This window comes from Canis aureus, chromosome 1, assembly GCF_053574225.1.
Source record: "Canis aureus isolate CA01 chromosome 1, VMU_Caureus_v.1.0, whole genome shotgun sequence".
Lineage (NCBI taxonomy): Eukaryota > Metazoa > Chordata > Mammalia > Carnivora > Canidae > Canis > Canis aureus.
Genome location: NC_135611.1, coordinates 49,383,948 through 49,399,086, shown reverse-complemented (window position 1 = coordinate 49,399,086; position 15,139 = coordinate 49,383,948). Strand labels below are relative to the sequence as shown.

Genomic DNA, 15,139 nt, shown 5'->3' with positions numbered 1-15,139 from the left:
TCTCCCTTGTTTCTTAATTCAGAAAAAGCAGTCAAACCTCACTGGGGGGAGGCCCAGAGACATCTCACCACACCTGGTGTCTAGGCAAATACCTGCTCTGACACGAAACAAGAGTGTCTCGGTCTAAGAGAGGCTCATTTCACCCTTTCCAAGGGCCATGCCATGCTGGCAACAAAGGTAAATACTGCTCAGTCAAAAAAATGTGACCAAGTGTTAACAGTCAGTACTTGTAGGTGAAGGGTATAAAGGTTCTCAGTGCATCATTCTGTCATTTGACTCTAGGCTTGAACATTTTCAAAATAAAGAGTTGGAAAAAAATTAGCCAAAAAATATACTGTATGATTTAAAATTGCCTTTAGAAAAAATTTCTGTTTTAAGACTACAGGCAGGTTTGGAGTAGAGAATTGACTGTGGACTATTTGGTTAATTCATGAATACGATGCATTTCTGGGCCCATGTGTATATTTTATATATTTTTAAGGTGAGTCAGAGGTCTTTGCAACAAACCAGGGCAAAATTTGCATGTCACAGTTGTCTTTCTCCTGCTGTGGAAAACTCAAAGTATAGTTAAAATACATGAGTGAATGGTACTTGTCTCCAAAGGGACCTCAGCCATCAGAGTCTCTCAAGGAGGACCTAGCTCTGGGGAGCTTTAGGTGTATATCTAGGTACTCCTCCTGGAGCTGAGTCAGGTGATCCCAGACTCAAGAATCAGGACTCTGTCTCACTTTTAGGAAGCTACTGGGTCTCCTGTTCTCCTGTCTGGACAGCTGAAACATAAATTCTAGAATTCTCTCAGGTATGATGGAAAAAAATTAACATTTTTTTGGGAGACATTAAATTGCATAAAAATTAAGGAATCCACCAATAATCGGATGAGATGAAAGAAATTGCTCAGAAAGATGTATCCTCATTTTCTCAAGGACTCTGTTCCAAATATGATAGTTGGCTTTTTGTCTTGGTAGGATACACAAAAGGAGAGGCACAAAAATGGGAAAATTCTCAAAGTTACTTCAACAGTGACAGATCGAGTTGAGATTTAATATTATCATATGGGCTTTACACATTAAATTGCTTGATGATATATGAAGAGAACTTAATTTTACTCATCATCTCTTAACTGGTAGATGTTTATTTCTTACAAAGCACAGGATATGGCCAGCTGGGTAGAAAGAGTTACTGTTCTGGTTGTCCCTGGAGTGACCAGAACCCATTTATGTTGTGTATTGAAAGGACAGCTTGACCCTCCACCATTTTTGCCTGACTGTCCTGTAGTGTCCTGTAATTTCTCGAAGAGAGAAATTAAACTTGGGTTATGATGTCTCTCTGTGTCACATAGCATCAACATTTCTGTCCTTGGAGCAATGGGACTAGGAATTCTGCTATAATATGGTGGAGTATAAAAGTTTATTTTAAAAATTGATCCTTCTGGGGCCCTGGGTGGCTCAGTCAGTTAAGCATCTGCTTTTTGGCTCAGGTCATGATCCCAGGGTCCTGGGAGTGGGCCTGCTTTGGGCTGGCTGCTCAGCGGGGAGTCTGCTCCTCCCTCTCCCTCTGCCCCTTCCACCCCTGCTGGTGCTCTCTCTTTTGTTCTCTCTCTCTTAAATAAAATAAAATAAAATAAACATAAAAAAATGATCCTTCTTTCCAAAATGTAATAATGCCTTGAGATCTCATACATGGTTGTCCCTCTGTGTTAGAAAATGTTTGCCTCCAGAAAGCCAGTGTTAAAGGGCAGGTGGGTTTGCTAGAACTCCAGAAACCCCTGGACACTTGAACCAAAAAAGTGAGAGTGAGGTCATCATTTCACCAACTGTATTTCTCTGACCCTGGAAGCTACCAGTGAACTTGTCAAAACTCCAGCTCCTTTCAGAGTGTCACCCAGCTGCTTGGAATCTTCAAGGGTGACTTATGTTTGCACAGGAATAACCATCTCTATCTTCACTGGTCATTGTGGATGCTGTAGGCAAATCCATTGCCTGAGGATCTCTCTTTACAGGACTGGGTGAGTTAATGCTGGACTACCAGCTCCTCCGGAAACCTTCCTATCTAGCAGGTTCCTCATTCTCTCTGGGAAAGAGTCTGGGCTGACTTGCTTCTGGTTTTGCAGACACACTTGGTCAGGTCTGACTCATGGTGAATGTAGCTTAACATAGGTAGGACCTCTGCTCATAAAGGATTAGCAGGAGTTTTTCAGACTAGTTTAGAATGTGACTGTAATATAACTTTGGGTGGTGAGTGTAGAGAAAGTTCTGCAAGATGGGGAGATGTCTAGGGAGGGCAGATCCTTGTGGGATGCCAGTAGGGCTGGCTTCATCGACCAGAGACTTGTGCTGTCACATGGGGCCCGGCCCTTAGAGATCCTTGTCCTTTGGTTGCCATCTTGAAATTCTTTTTTTTTTTTTTGAAGATTTTATTTATTTATTTATTTATTTATTTATTTATTTATTTATTTATTTATGAGAGACACACAGAGACAGGCAGAGACACAACCAGAGGGAGAGACACAACCAGACTCTCCCAATTGGACTCCCCAATGCAGGACTCGATCCCGGGACCCCAGGATCACAACCTGAGCCAACGGCAGAAGCTCAACCACTGAGCCACTCAAGTGTCCCTCCATCTTGAAATTCTTAATAGTTTTATCTGAGTTTATGTTTTGTAAGTGAAGTCCAGGAGGATGATGCAGCATGGTCAGGAGCCTCCCACTGCCTCCCTGGGACACGTTTGCAGTAGCCTGCACTCTGACTCTTGGAACCTGGATCCTGCCCAGGGCTCTATCCCCATCCTTGCTTCAAACCCATGTTACTCTCTATCCTGGGGCATTGGTTGGGGAGGTCCAGGTTCTGCTGCTGCCCTCCACAGCTTCAGCCTCTCAGATTGGGCAAGGCAGTGGCTGTCCTTCCCTGGGCTGGCCATGCTCAACTTGAGTGGGGTCCTTGCTACTTGGTCCAGGGACCCAGTGCATTCTTGCATGAAGGTTGCAATCCTTTGGAGTCACCCATTTCCCTGAGGATTGGGGCCAGGAGCCCAAGGGAAGGGGGAGGCCCACTTACGCTCTCCACTGGTATTCTGATTTTCATCTGGCATTGGGTTCTGCAAATTCTGTAGCTGGCCTTGCATGCTGGGAACCTAGGGCAGTTAAGCAGAGAGGAGAGGAAGTAGGGCAGCAGATCAATTCTTCTTATGTATTAATTCCATCACCAGTTGGCCCTGATCTCAGGTAATGAAATTTACCTTTAAGAAACTTTATCGACACGGTTCAGATTTCTTGACTTTATTCACATCATTTTGTCTGTCTTGGAATGTCTTCTACTGGACTATCTGATTTTCCAACTTCTCTCTTTTTTTAGGGCTCATATCAAGACTCATCTGTCTCATAAGACTTTTGACCCCTCTAGGCAAAATTGCTGACATTCTGCTCTGAACTCAAGCCTGTATCTTTTCCAGCTCTATTTGCAAATTAAACAGATTTCTTAATGCACCTCCAGTATTCAATGTTTGGCATTGTTGCTAACATTTTCATGTGCTTATGTTTTGTTTACATTACTCCATTCTTGGCTCAGTCGCCTAAGTAAAGTAGATGCATGCAAAAATGTTTGTTGATTGAATGACACGTTGGGCGTGTTGTGGCATTTTTGGAAAATAAGGGCATTAAGGCCATTATTCCTTTGGAAATAACTGATTGGTTGCAATCAAACTTTCAACTTGCATGATTTTGGGAAGAAGTAATGATAAACTAAAAATTGACAACTGAATATTTCAGCCAGAAGATATGGTTTCTACAAAAGTGGGTTCATTTAATTTGAACCCTGTTTTTAGTAATCATGAGGTCATTATAGCTCTGAGTGATTAAACATAATTCTCACTGTGATATGAGCATATGTATCCTTCCAGACTCACAAATTGTTTTGTGCCCCCAATCATGAGGGTGAGTGAGATTCTGGGAACTCTGGCAATCCTTCTTCAGTCATTGCTTGGCACCTGAAAGCCCACCCAGCCTGGTGCCAATTTATTTGGGCAGTACTTCACCTTCCTCTCTCCTGGATTTTCCTCCTAACTTTGGTGACTGAGTCTCTGGACTCATGGCAGCTCCCATTGCAGAATCCACCACATGAGCCCCCCCACCCCCCACCCCCCCCCCCCGCCGTGTGTGAAGCCACTAGAACCCAAAGGGTTGAATTTCATCAAAAGATGCTCCTTTTTGGTCTTCCAATGACAAAGGTAAACACATAGGCCATTAGCTTCATTTTCTGAGGATTTTTGAGATCATGCTTTAAAAATCATGAATGAACTTAACATCTCTATTTTATGTGGGGGTGTGTGTCTCACATGTGGAAATCTTGTTTTTCTTGTTTGAGTGGAAGAGAGCTGAGGAGATGCTTTCCTCCTGGGAGCTCCTGAGGAGCTTAAAAACAGGCTCTGGGTTTTATGAAAAGGTCTCTATTCTTTCTTAAAATATTCACAGGATCTCAAGCCAGAAAACAAAACAAGATTGCTCCATTAGTCACCCAACAATGAAAGGAGAAAAACACCCACTTCTCCAATGCTTCCTTTCAAAGTAACCTCAAAGACCCTGATGGTTTCATGGAATTAATTAGAAACAATAGTAATGACACAGTGGGATGGGTAATTTTGTCTCTAGATGACATTTTAGATGCCCTGAGGATCCTTTACTCCTGCAGCCCCACCTCACTGCCCTGCTTGAAGCAGACCCTCGAAGGTGGCTCAGTGGTCCCTTCCCCCATGTTGCTACTGTCAACCTGGGCCTTCCCAGATATAATTTTCAGGCTCCAAGCACTCCAGGGACATTTAAAAATAGCTAGTCACTTGGTGCCTGGGTGGCACAGTTGGTTAAGCCTCTGGCTTTTGGTTTCGGCTCAGGTAATGATCTCAGGGTCCTGGGATTGAGCCCCGAGGTGGTCTCCATGCTTGGCAGGGAGCCTGCTTAAAGTTTCTCTCTCTCCCTCTGCCTGCCTCTCTAAAATAAATAATACTTAAAAAAAAAAAAAGCTGGATGCCTGGGTGGCTCAGTGGTTGAACATCTGCCTTAGGCTCAGGGCATGATCCTGCAGTCCTGGGATTGAGTCTGGCATTGGGCTCCCCACAGGGAACCTACTTCTCCCTCTGCCTCTGCCTCTGTCTCTCATGAATAAATAAATAAAATCTTTAAAAAACACAAAAAGCTACTTACATACTTGACCATAAGGGAAATCTCAACAAAACCAAAGTTTTGGCATCATCAGTAATTAAAAAACTGACCAAAATATAACAAAATTTGAGAGTGACAACTCAAAAGACATCCAAAATGTGTGGTATAAGTATTTAAAAAATTAAACAAATACTTCTAAATGATTCATAGGTCAAAGAAAATATCATAATGGAGTATTTAAATATTTTGAACTGAATAACAATAAAACCACTACCAAAAATTGTGGAATGTAGCTGAAGCAATCTGTATACAGGGAAATTTTTGGCTTTAAATGTACACATAAAAAAAGTTTCGTAGATCAATGAGCTGAGTTTCAACTTAAGAAGGAAAGGAACAATAGAGTAAATCCCAAAAAAGATAAAGACAATTAATAAAGGTAAGACTAGGAATAATAAAATAGCATTTTAAAAACCCACAGGGGAGTAGAATGAAACTAAGCTTTCTCCTCTGAAGAAAGGAAGTGCTAAAATCAACTTGAAAGTGAAGTTGTGAAGGTCACATGTCATACTTTGTACAAAAGCACTTTGTAAATGACAGAGAACTATTCGTATGCACTTCTGTCCTTCTTTCATTTTTCCAGCACATACTTACTACCTATCTGCTCAGTGCCAGATAGCTTGCTTGGGTATGGGGGGCATGCCTGCTGGGAACTTACTCTCCATAGCCCTAGTGGAAATCATAATATCTACCCAATATGACCCAAATCAATGTGAGTGGCAAAGGAGACATGCACCATGTAATAGAGCCTATGAGGGAGACTATAGGTTACATATTGGGGTGGAAGTTTTCTCTTCTTCCCTTCCAGGTTCTTCAACTGGTCTAGTAATTAAATTTATGCAAGACAGATTAACAGATTAAGGAGAAAAACAAAAGTTTAGTAACGTGTATGTAGGCACCAAGGTCAGGTTGCCCCAAAATATGCCCCTCTTGGCACATTGATTATTTAATTTTTTTTTATTATTTTAAATAAAGTTACTTAAGAAACAGCTAGTTGCACTCAGACCCTCCTCTGTCCCCCTGAAAGCAAGAAACAAATTTCTTATATGAAAAATACCCTCCCTATACTAAGAAGGGAAAAGATATCCCAAGAAAGCTGTAGAAATAAATCTCATTTCTTTTTAATCTATTACTTTAGCCTAAATCTGCTTAGAATTCCCTACTAATTAAAGCTCCCAAATACCTCTTTTCTTTATTCTGTTAATTATTCACAAATTTATTGTTTCTGTTCAAAATGTATAAAAACTACCTGCCTTGGTCCTTTCTTTAGATCTCAATTTCATTGGGCCTTCATGTGCATGTAATAAAACTTTGTTTTTTTTCCCTCTTGTTAGCACATCTCATGTAAAATTTAATTTTTAGGTCAGTTGGAAAACTTTGAAGAGTAGAGGAAGAGAAAAACTCTGCAAAATGGCCAAAGCCATCACTTTATTTTTTTTTTATTTTTTTATTTTTTAAAGCCATCACTTTAAATATTACCTTCAGTGAAAGACAAAAGATGTGTGTGTGTGTGTGTGTGTGTGTGTATTGGGGGTGGGGTAGGAGTTGTTAGGGGAGGTGACTAGGTGCCCAGGAAAAGCACAGTAAACAAAGGTAAGGTTGTTATGCAGATTTAAGTTGCTGTCTTCTCCATGGATAAGAGTTTCTAGGGGCTTAGAGTCATCTCCCTGTTCCTGGTACAGGAGGGAGATTCCCCTTAGACACATAAATGTCCCTTATAAAAGGGTAATTTTGACTTGGTTTTCACAGCTTCTCTTGTGTTTACAATTTCTTAAAAACAATCAGCTTAAAATAATCCTTATGCCAAAGATACCTATCTGGGGGTGGCATATTTTGATCCCCTACACTTACTCAAAGATGTTAGGCAGGCGATGCCAGCAAATGAGGTTGAAGCAGAGGTCAGGAGGTGGGATGGAGGGAGAACTGTGCTAGGTGCAGAGAAGAGAATGTGGGACAGAAAGGACCAGTGTGGCTGGAGCCCAGTGGACTGGGTAGGGGGACGGGGCCACAGGTAGGAAGGAGCCACGTGGGCGCTGATAGGCCCTGTTGAGAGTTTTGCTTTGTAAGAGCAATGGGAAAGAGCAGCAGTATTTTAATTAGGGGCACGGAATGGGTGGGAAGAAGGCAGAATGAACATAGGGGGACTATTTAGAAGGCCTACCTGAGGTCTAGGTGAGACGTGAGCTGATGGCTGCTGGGATGAAGATGGTGGGGGGAAGAGATGGGGAGAAGAGGTGTGTTGGAGTGATTTTGATAAAATCTAGAGATGAGGGATATAGGTCCAGACACCTACTGGCCCCCATTGAAAGGGATGATCTGAGGGCTGCCTCCCTGGCATACAGTCTTTGCATGTACATCTACCAGCTTATCTCCCAGACAGGGGCCCTGAAATGCTGTCCTTATGCACCTGGGGTCAGAAGACAACAAGGCTGTTCACCTGCTGGCTGTGACATAAGTCTACGCCTTTGGTCTACCTTCTCTGATGAGGATAGTCCTGTTCCATTTTCTGGGAAAAGTTGGGTGCTTGAACTACTGCTCTGGTGATCTAATTTTCTTCCTTTTTATAGTGATGTAATATAGCCAAAGGCCCACTGTACATTATTAAACTTTTAATAATAAGTCCCAAAGATAATAGTATACTTGTTGAAAAAATTTATTATTTAGGATTTTCATTACATTAACTTTATAAATTCAAGACTTACCTTGAGGTTGACAACAATGATGAAACTTATAAAACATATGTGCTCTGTTAAAGTCCAAATCTGAGTAATTATATGCTAATTTTGGAGGTCTGGGTAATTAATACAGTTTGGGGAAGTGAATCTTAGCAATTACCTTCATGAATAGGGCTTTTTGGGAGGATGTACCAGATGCTCACAAACCTTGAACTTGGTTGCAGGTAGACTACATTTCTCCCGGGTGCACAGTCAGACTAAATTCCAAATCTCTCTTGCAGTTAGGTAAGGCCACATGACTGAGTTATAGCAATGGAATATGGATGGAATTAATGTGGATAATTACCAGGACTGGTCCAGAAAACCTTCCCATGCTGGAGCCTGATCTTTCCTCCTTCCTGCTGACTGGATGTTGCGTCCTCAAAAGCCCTGGGGAACCAGCTGTCGAAGATGACAGAGACTTTCAGCTCAGACCCTAAACATCTACTTGAACCAGACCTCACTTCCAGCTGGATTTCATATACACGAGAAATGAGCTTCTGTAATACATAAATATTTTTTAGATTTTTAAAATTTATTCATGAGGGAGACAGACAGACAGAGACACAGCAGAGGGAGAAGCAGGCTCCATGCACGAAGCCCGATGCATGGGACTCCAGGATCATACCCCAGGCCGAAGGCAGATGCTAAACCACTGACCCACCCAGGGATCCCCAGCTTCTATAATATTAAGGCACTGGAAGTTGGGAGTTCGTTTTCTAGCAGGTAGCTGCAATACTCTGCTGTGCACTGAACTGTGGTTCCCCCATTCATCTATGAAGCCCTAACACCTGTGGAATGGCATTTGGAGATGAGGCCCTTTGGCAGTAATTAGGATTAGGTTTGAGGTCATAAGGTTGGGGCTCTCATGATGGCATTAGCAGTTTATAAGAAAAGGAGGAGAGAAAGATTTCTCTGTCTGCCACGTGAGCACACAGTGAGAAGGCAATTGTCTGCAAGATAGCAAGACAGCTTTCACCGGGGCTGAATTGGCTGGCACCTTGATTTTTGCTTCCCAGCCTCTAGAACTTTGGGAAATAAATGTTTGCTCTTTTTTATTTTATTTTATTTTTATTTATTTATTCATGAGAGGAGGGAGGGAGAGAGAGAGAGAGAGAGAGAGAGAGAGAGAGGGCGCTAAACTGCTGAGCCACCTGGGCTGTCCTAAATGTTTGTTCTTTAAGCTTCCCAGTCTGTTATTTTGTTAAAGCAGCCCAAGCAACACATCAATCTGACCAGCTAAGTACAATTGAACCAGGTAGTCACATTCTGAGAATTCCTTTTAAAGATTTTTTTAATAATTTAAATTCAATTTAGTTAACATATACTGTATTATTAGTGTCAAGGGTAGAATTTAGTGATTCATCATTGCGTATAACACCCAGTGCTCATTACATCATATGCCCTCCTTACTGCCCATCATCCAGTTACCCATCTCCCCACTTATCTCCCCTCCAGAAGCCCTCAGTTTGTTCCCTAGAGTTGAGTCTCTTGTGGTTTGTTTCCTTCTCTGTTTTTATCTTATTTTATTTTTCTCTTCCTTCCCTTATGGTCATCTGTTTTGTTTCTTAAATTCCACATAGGAGTGAAATCATATGGTATTTGTCTTTCTCTGACTGACTTGTTTTGCTTAGCATAATACTCTCTAGTTCTATCCATCGTTGCAAATGCAAGATTTCATTCTTTTTGATGAATGAAAAATATCCCACTATATATATGTATATATATGTATATATATATGTATATCACATCTACATCATCCATTCATCTGTCAGTGGACATCTGGACTCCTTCCATAGTTTGGCTATTGTGGACATTGCTGCTATGACTATTTTTGTATACTTTGGATAAATACCTTCTAGTGCAATTGCTGGGTTGTAGGGTAGTTCTATTTTTAACTTTTTGAGGAAACTTCATACTGTTTTCCAGAGTGGCTGCAACAGTTTGCATTCCCACTGACAGTGTAAAAGGGTTTCTCTTTCTCCACATCTTTGCCATCATCTGTTGTTTCCTGAGTTGTTAATTTTAGCCATTCTGACAGGTGTGAGGTGATACCTCATTGCAGTTTTGATCTGCATTTCCCTGATGATGAGTGATGTTGAGCATCTTTTCATGTGTCTGTTGGCCATCTGGATTTCTTCTCTGGAGAAATGTCTATTCATGTCTTCTGCCCATCTTGTGACTGGATTTTTTTGGTTTTTGGGTGTTGAGTTTGATAAGACCTTTATAGATTTTGGATACTAGACCTTTATCTGATATGTCATCTGCAAATATTTTCTCCCATTCAGTAGGTTGCCTTTTAATTTGGTGATTGTTTCCTTTGCTGTGCAAAAGCTTTATCCTGATGAAGTCCTAATAATTCATTTCTGCTTTTGTTTCCCTTGCCTTTGGAGACAGGTCTAGCAAGAAGTTGCTGTGGCTGAGGTCAAAGAGGTTGCTACCTATGTTGTCCTCTAGGATTTTGATGGATTCCTGTCTCATGTTTAGGTCTCTCATCCATTTTGAGTTTATTTTTGTGTATGGTGTAAGAAAGCGGCGCAGTTTCATAGTTTCATTCTTCTATATGTGGCTGTACAATTTGTCCAACACCATTTGTTGAAGAGATTGTCTTTTTTTTCCACTGGATATTCTTTCCTGCTTTGTCAAAACTTGGTTGACCATGACAGCCCATTTCTGGGTTCTCTCTTCTGTTCCATTGATCTAGGTGTCTGTTTTTGTGCCGGTACCATACTGTCTTGATAATTACAGCTTTGTAATATAGCTTGAAGTCTGAAATTATGATGCCTTCAGCTTTGGTTTTCTTTTCCAACATTACCTTGGCTATTTGGAGTCTTTTCTGTTTTCATACAAATTTTAGGATTGTTTGTTCTAGCTCTTTAAAAAAAATGCTGGTAGTATTTTCACAGGTATTGCATTGAATGCATAGATTACTTTGAGTAGCATAGACATTTTAACAATATTTGTTCTTCAGATGCATGAACATGGAATATTTTTCTATTTCTTTATGTCTTCCTCAGTTTCTTTCATAAGGTTCTATAGTTTTCAGAGCACAGATCTTTTATTTTTTTTGTTAGGTATATTCCTAGGTATCTTATGGTTTTTGGTGCAATTGTAAATGGGATTGATTCCTTGATTTCTCTTTCTTCTGCTTCATGTTAGTATATAGAAATGCAGCAGAATTCTGTGCCTTGATTTTTATATCCTGCAACTTTGCTGAATTCCTGTATCAGTTCGAGCAATTTTTTTTGTGGAGTCTTGTGGATTTTCTACATAGAGTATCATGTCATTGGCGAAGAGAGAAAGTTTGATTTCTTCTTTGCCAGTTTGTATGCCTTTTATTTCTTTTTGTTGTCTGATTGCTGAGGCTAGGACTTCTAGTACTATGTTGAACAACAGTGGTTAGAGTGGACATCCCTGTTGTGTTTCTGAGGATGATATTAGCTGTGTGTTAAAGACCTTTGTTTTTCAAGCATTTGTTTCAGTGTATCTGACCATTCTCACTTCCCTGTTCTTCCAGGTTTCATTGGCTCCATTTTCTCAACTGTTCCCAGAAAAACACTATCAACTGTAGAGAGAGAACAGTTTGTACTACTGGAATGCTTGGGGGCTTCCTGATGCTGCTTGGACTTGCATTTGAAGTCATTATTTGTCTGAGAGTTCATGCTGGGACTCTGGGAAGACCCCCATGAACAGAGAGCTCCCGACCTTCTGTTGCCATTCCAGTCTCCCTGCCCTTATTCTGAGGCAAATGACTATTAGTGGGGAATAGTCACTAGTGTGCCTGAGTTATCTGGCCCTAAGGAGGCCAAGGGGCAACTGAATGGGTGGGTTGAGTCTTTCCTGCCTTTGACCCTGGACATGGAGGCTTTGGCCTCAGCAGAGACTGAGCACCTTTCTTTTTGTGACCTGGACCACACAGGTGAGAGTGCAGCTGCCATCAGGGCACATGAAACCAGGAGCCAACAATGAAAAACAATATCTCTTCTCAGGGACTTGCTTTAGAGAGAGGAAGACACAGCAAAACAAACAGCTGTTGCAAGGCAACTTGAATTTTTAAAAAACTTGCATATTGAAGGAGATTTAAATATAGCACAAAAAGACTTTCTGAAGCTAAAAATCATAAATTCCTAGCCAATACAATTCAAGAGATTAATTAAGGGAGAGGAAGATCACCAGGCGATCTGAATTAACATCCTAGGAAAATTGAAGGCAAGAAATATCTTGACATAGAGCAAAGATAAGAAGAGATAGAACACAAGTAGGAAAGGATAAGAAGCCTGGAAGATAGATCCTAAAACTGTGGACTGTGAGTAGTGGGAGCAGAAAGAGGGAAAGGAGCAACAGAGGAGGGACAACTATTATACTAACGATAACAGAAGACTTCTCTGAACTGAAGCAAACTTGGGCCTGTTTCTTTCTTTCTTTTTAAAAATTTTAATAGATTTTATTTTTTAGAATAGTTTTAGGTTTACAGCAAAATTGAACAGATGGCACAGAGAGTTCCCAGAGACTCACTCCTTACCACCCCAGAACTTCCCTGACCATCAACATGCCCCATTAAGTGTTCGAACCTACACTGATCTTATCATCAACCAAAGTCCATAGTTCACATTGGGCTTCACTTGTGGTGTGCATTCCGTGAGTTTGGACAAATGCACAATGACTCATATCCATCATTACAGTATCATATAGAGTAGCTTCATTGCCCTACAAATCCCCTGTATTCCATCTTTTCATCCTCTACCAACTCCTGGTACTTTTTACTGCCTCCATAGTTTTGCCTTCTCCAAAATATCATATAGTTGGAATTAAATAGTCTGTAGCTTTTTCAGATTGTTTTTTTTTTTCACTTAGTAACATGCATTTAAGGTTCTTCTATGTTTTTTCATGGCTCAGTGTCTCCTGTATTTTAATTCCTGAATAATATTCCATTGCCTGGACATACCATGTTTGTATATCTCTTCACCTACCTGAGCAACATCTTAGTTGTTTCCAAGTTTTGACAATTATGAACAAAGTTACATAGATATCTGAACGTGGGTTTTTTAAATGAGGAGATAAGTTTTCAGTTCACTGGGGTAAATATTAAGGAGTGCAATTGTTAGATTGTATGTATGATAAGAGTATGCTTAGTTTTGGAAGAAATTGCCAAAGAGTCTTCCAAAGTGGTTGCACTGTGTTGCATGCCCACCAGCAGTGAATGAGAGCTTGTGTTGCTCCATATCCTCGCCAGCATTTATTATTGTCAGTGTTCCAGATTTTGCCCATTCTAGTAGGTATGTAGTGGTATCTCATCATTGTTTTAAGTTGTATCTCTCTAATGACATTCAATGTGGAGCATTTTTTCATATGCATGTTTGCCACTTTTTAAAAAAAGATTTATTTACTTATTCATGAGAGACACAGAGAGAGAGAGAGAAAGGCAGAGACATAGGCAGAGGCAGAAGCAGGTTCCCTGCAGGGAGCCTGAAACAGGACTCGATCCCAGGACCCTGGGATCCCACCCTGAGCCAAAGGCAGACACTCAGCCTCTGAGCCACCCAGGTGTCCCAGCTTGTTTGCCATTTGGATAATCTTCTTTGGTGAAATATCTTTTCAGATCTTTGGCCTATTTTATTTATTTTTTTTTCTTTGGCCTATTTTAAAATTGAGTTGTTTGTTTTTTTAGTGGTGAGTTTGAAATTTCTTTGTATATTTTTGATAACAGTCTTTTATCAGATATGTCTTTTGCAAATGTTTTCTCCCAGTCTGTGGCTTGTCTTCTCATTTTCTTGAAAGTCTGCCTTTTTAAAAGAGTTAGCCAGGTTTGAGGCCAATTTGTTGAGAAGAAGCACATGTCCAGGCATTTTCTAGTAACAATACAGAATTCTAAGAATAGAAGGAAAAATATTTTTCTAAGTGCCTCTAGGCAGAAAGAATTAGGAAAGAGTCAGCTCTGCTGTGGACTTCACATGTGACACAGCTGATCATTCATCTCCTTGATATTCCTATCATGGTTCCTGCATGTCTGCCTGTTTAGTGTCCTTCCTTTATCATGGCTCTTTTCCCTTAACAAATCTTTGTATACTCTGGATATAAATATGTACATCCAGACCTGACAGTTGTACTTCTAGGAACTGAGTCTATAGAAATAAAAACACTGGGAAGTAATAACACATGTGTAAGGATGTCAATAGTGATAAAAAAAAAAAAAAGGAAACAAAAGGAATATTTACTATCAGGGAAGTAGTCAAACAGTTTATGGGATAGATTGAAGTATTATACAAGCATGAAAGAGAGTGAAGGGAAATGTACCAGTGGACCTGATAGTAATGAGTGAGAAAATGACGAATTAGAAATATCTTCACAGTATATGTACATAGTACATGTTTATAAGTGTTAAGTGTATGTAATTCAAGAAGGTAAGCTCAACTAGCACAGGAACTTGTTTGCCACATAGTCTATAATGCTTAGGAGATCAGTATAAATTTAGAGAAAAAAATTAGAAAAGCAGATATTAGATTGAGAGATTACCAATATGTGTGGTTATTGGCTAAAAGGGGTCCAAGAAAAAATGATTTATATATTACCATATTTATATATTTATGTTACAGTCTATATATGTATGTTGGAGGAAAATTTTTTAAATTAAATTAAATCTCTACTATTTGCTTTGTACTTGTTAGTTCAGATGATTGTTTGGAGTACTATTATTACTTCAGAATATAAATAAAATCTGTTCACCAGTAAAATACTTTTTACTGTCTTTACTGTTGATTTGTATCCTTCAATATCATTTTATAAGTGGGTAATCTAGTGAGTAAATGTGTTTTCTGAGTTCTGTGAGCCACTCTAGCAAATTAATTGAACCAAGTTGGGGTTCATGGGAATTTATAGGCAGTTGTTCAGAAGCACACGCAACAAGCCGGGCTTGTGACTGGTGTCTCAAGTGGAGGGCAGCCTGGTAGGACTGAACACTTTACCTGTGGAATCTGATGCTGTCTCCAGGTACATAGTGGTAGATAGTGTCAAATTTGAGTTGAATGGTGGGACACCTAACTAGTGTCTTGGAGCATTGCTTAGTGGTAAAGGGAGAACTGCACCCTACATGTTGGAAGAGCCCTTAAAACCGTGGGTTCAGAGCCCTTAATTTCCTCATGCCATCTCATTTCCCTATCCTTAAAACTGACCTGCCTCTACTAACTATGGGAAGTCCCATGGAGCTTAAGCAGGAGAC

General features: G+C 40.3%; 1 long non-coding RNA gene across 7 annotated transcripts in view; it reads left to right on the top strand.

Annotated features, from left to right (window-relative positions):
* Positions 1-14,673, top strand: part of LOC144314572 (uncharacterized) — a 59,086-nt gene extending 44,413 nt beyond the window's left edge. For 2 of the 7 annotated variants that reach the window (XR_013380458.1, XR_013380464.1), the window contains 2 exons: positions 23-2,005; positions 7,586-14,673. This is a non-coding gene — a long non-coding RNA (uncharacterized LOC144314572). The remainder of the gene's footprint in view (positions 1-22; positions 2,006-7,585) is intronic. The other 5 variants (XR_013380470.1, XR_013380469.1, XR_013380459.1 and 2 more) reach the window with 5 other exon arrangements.
* The last annotated feature ends 466 nt before the right edge of the window (positions 14,674-15,139 follow it).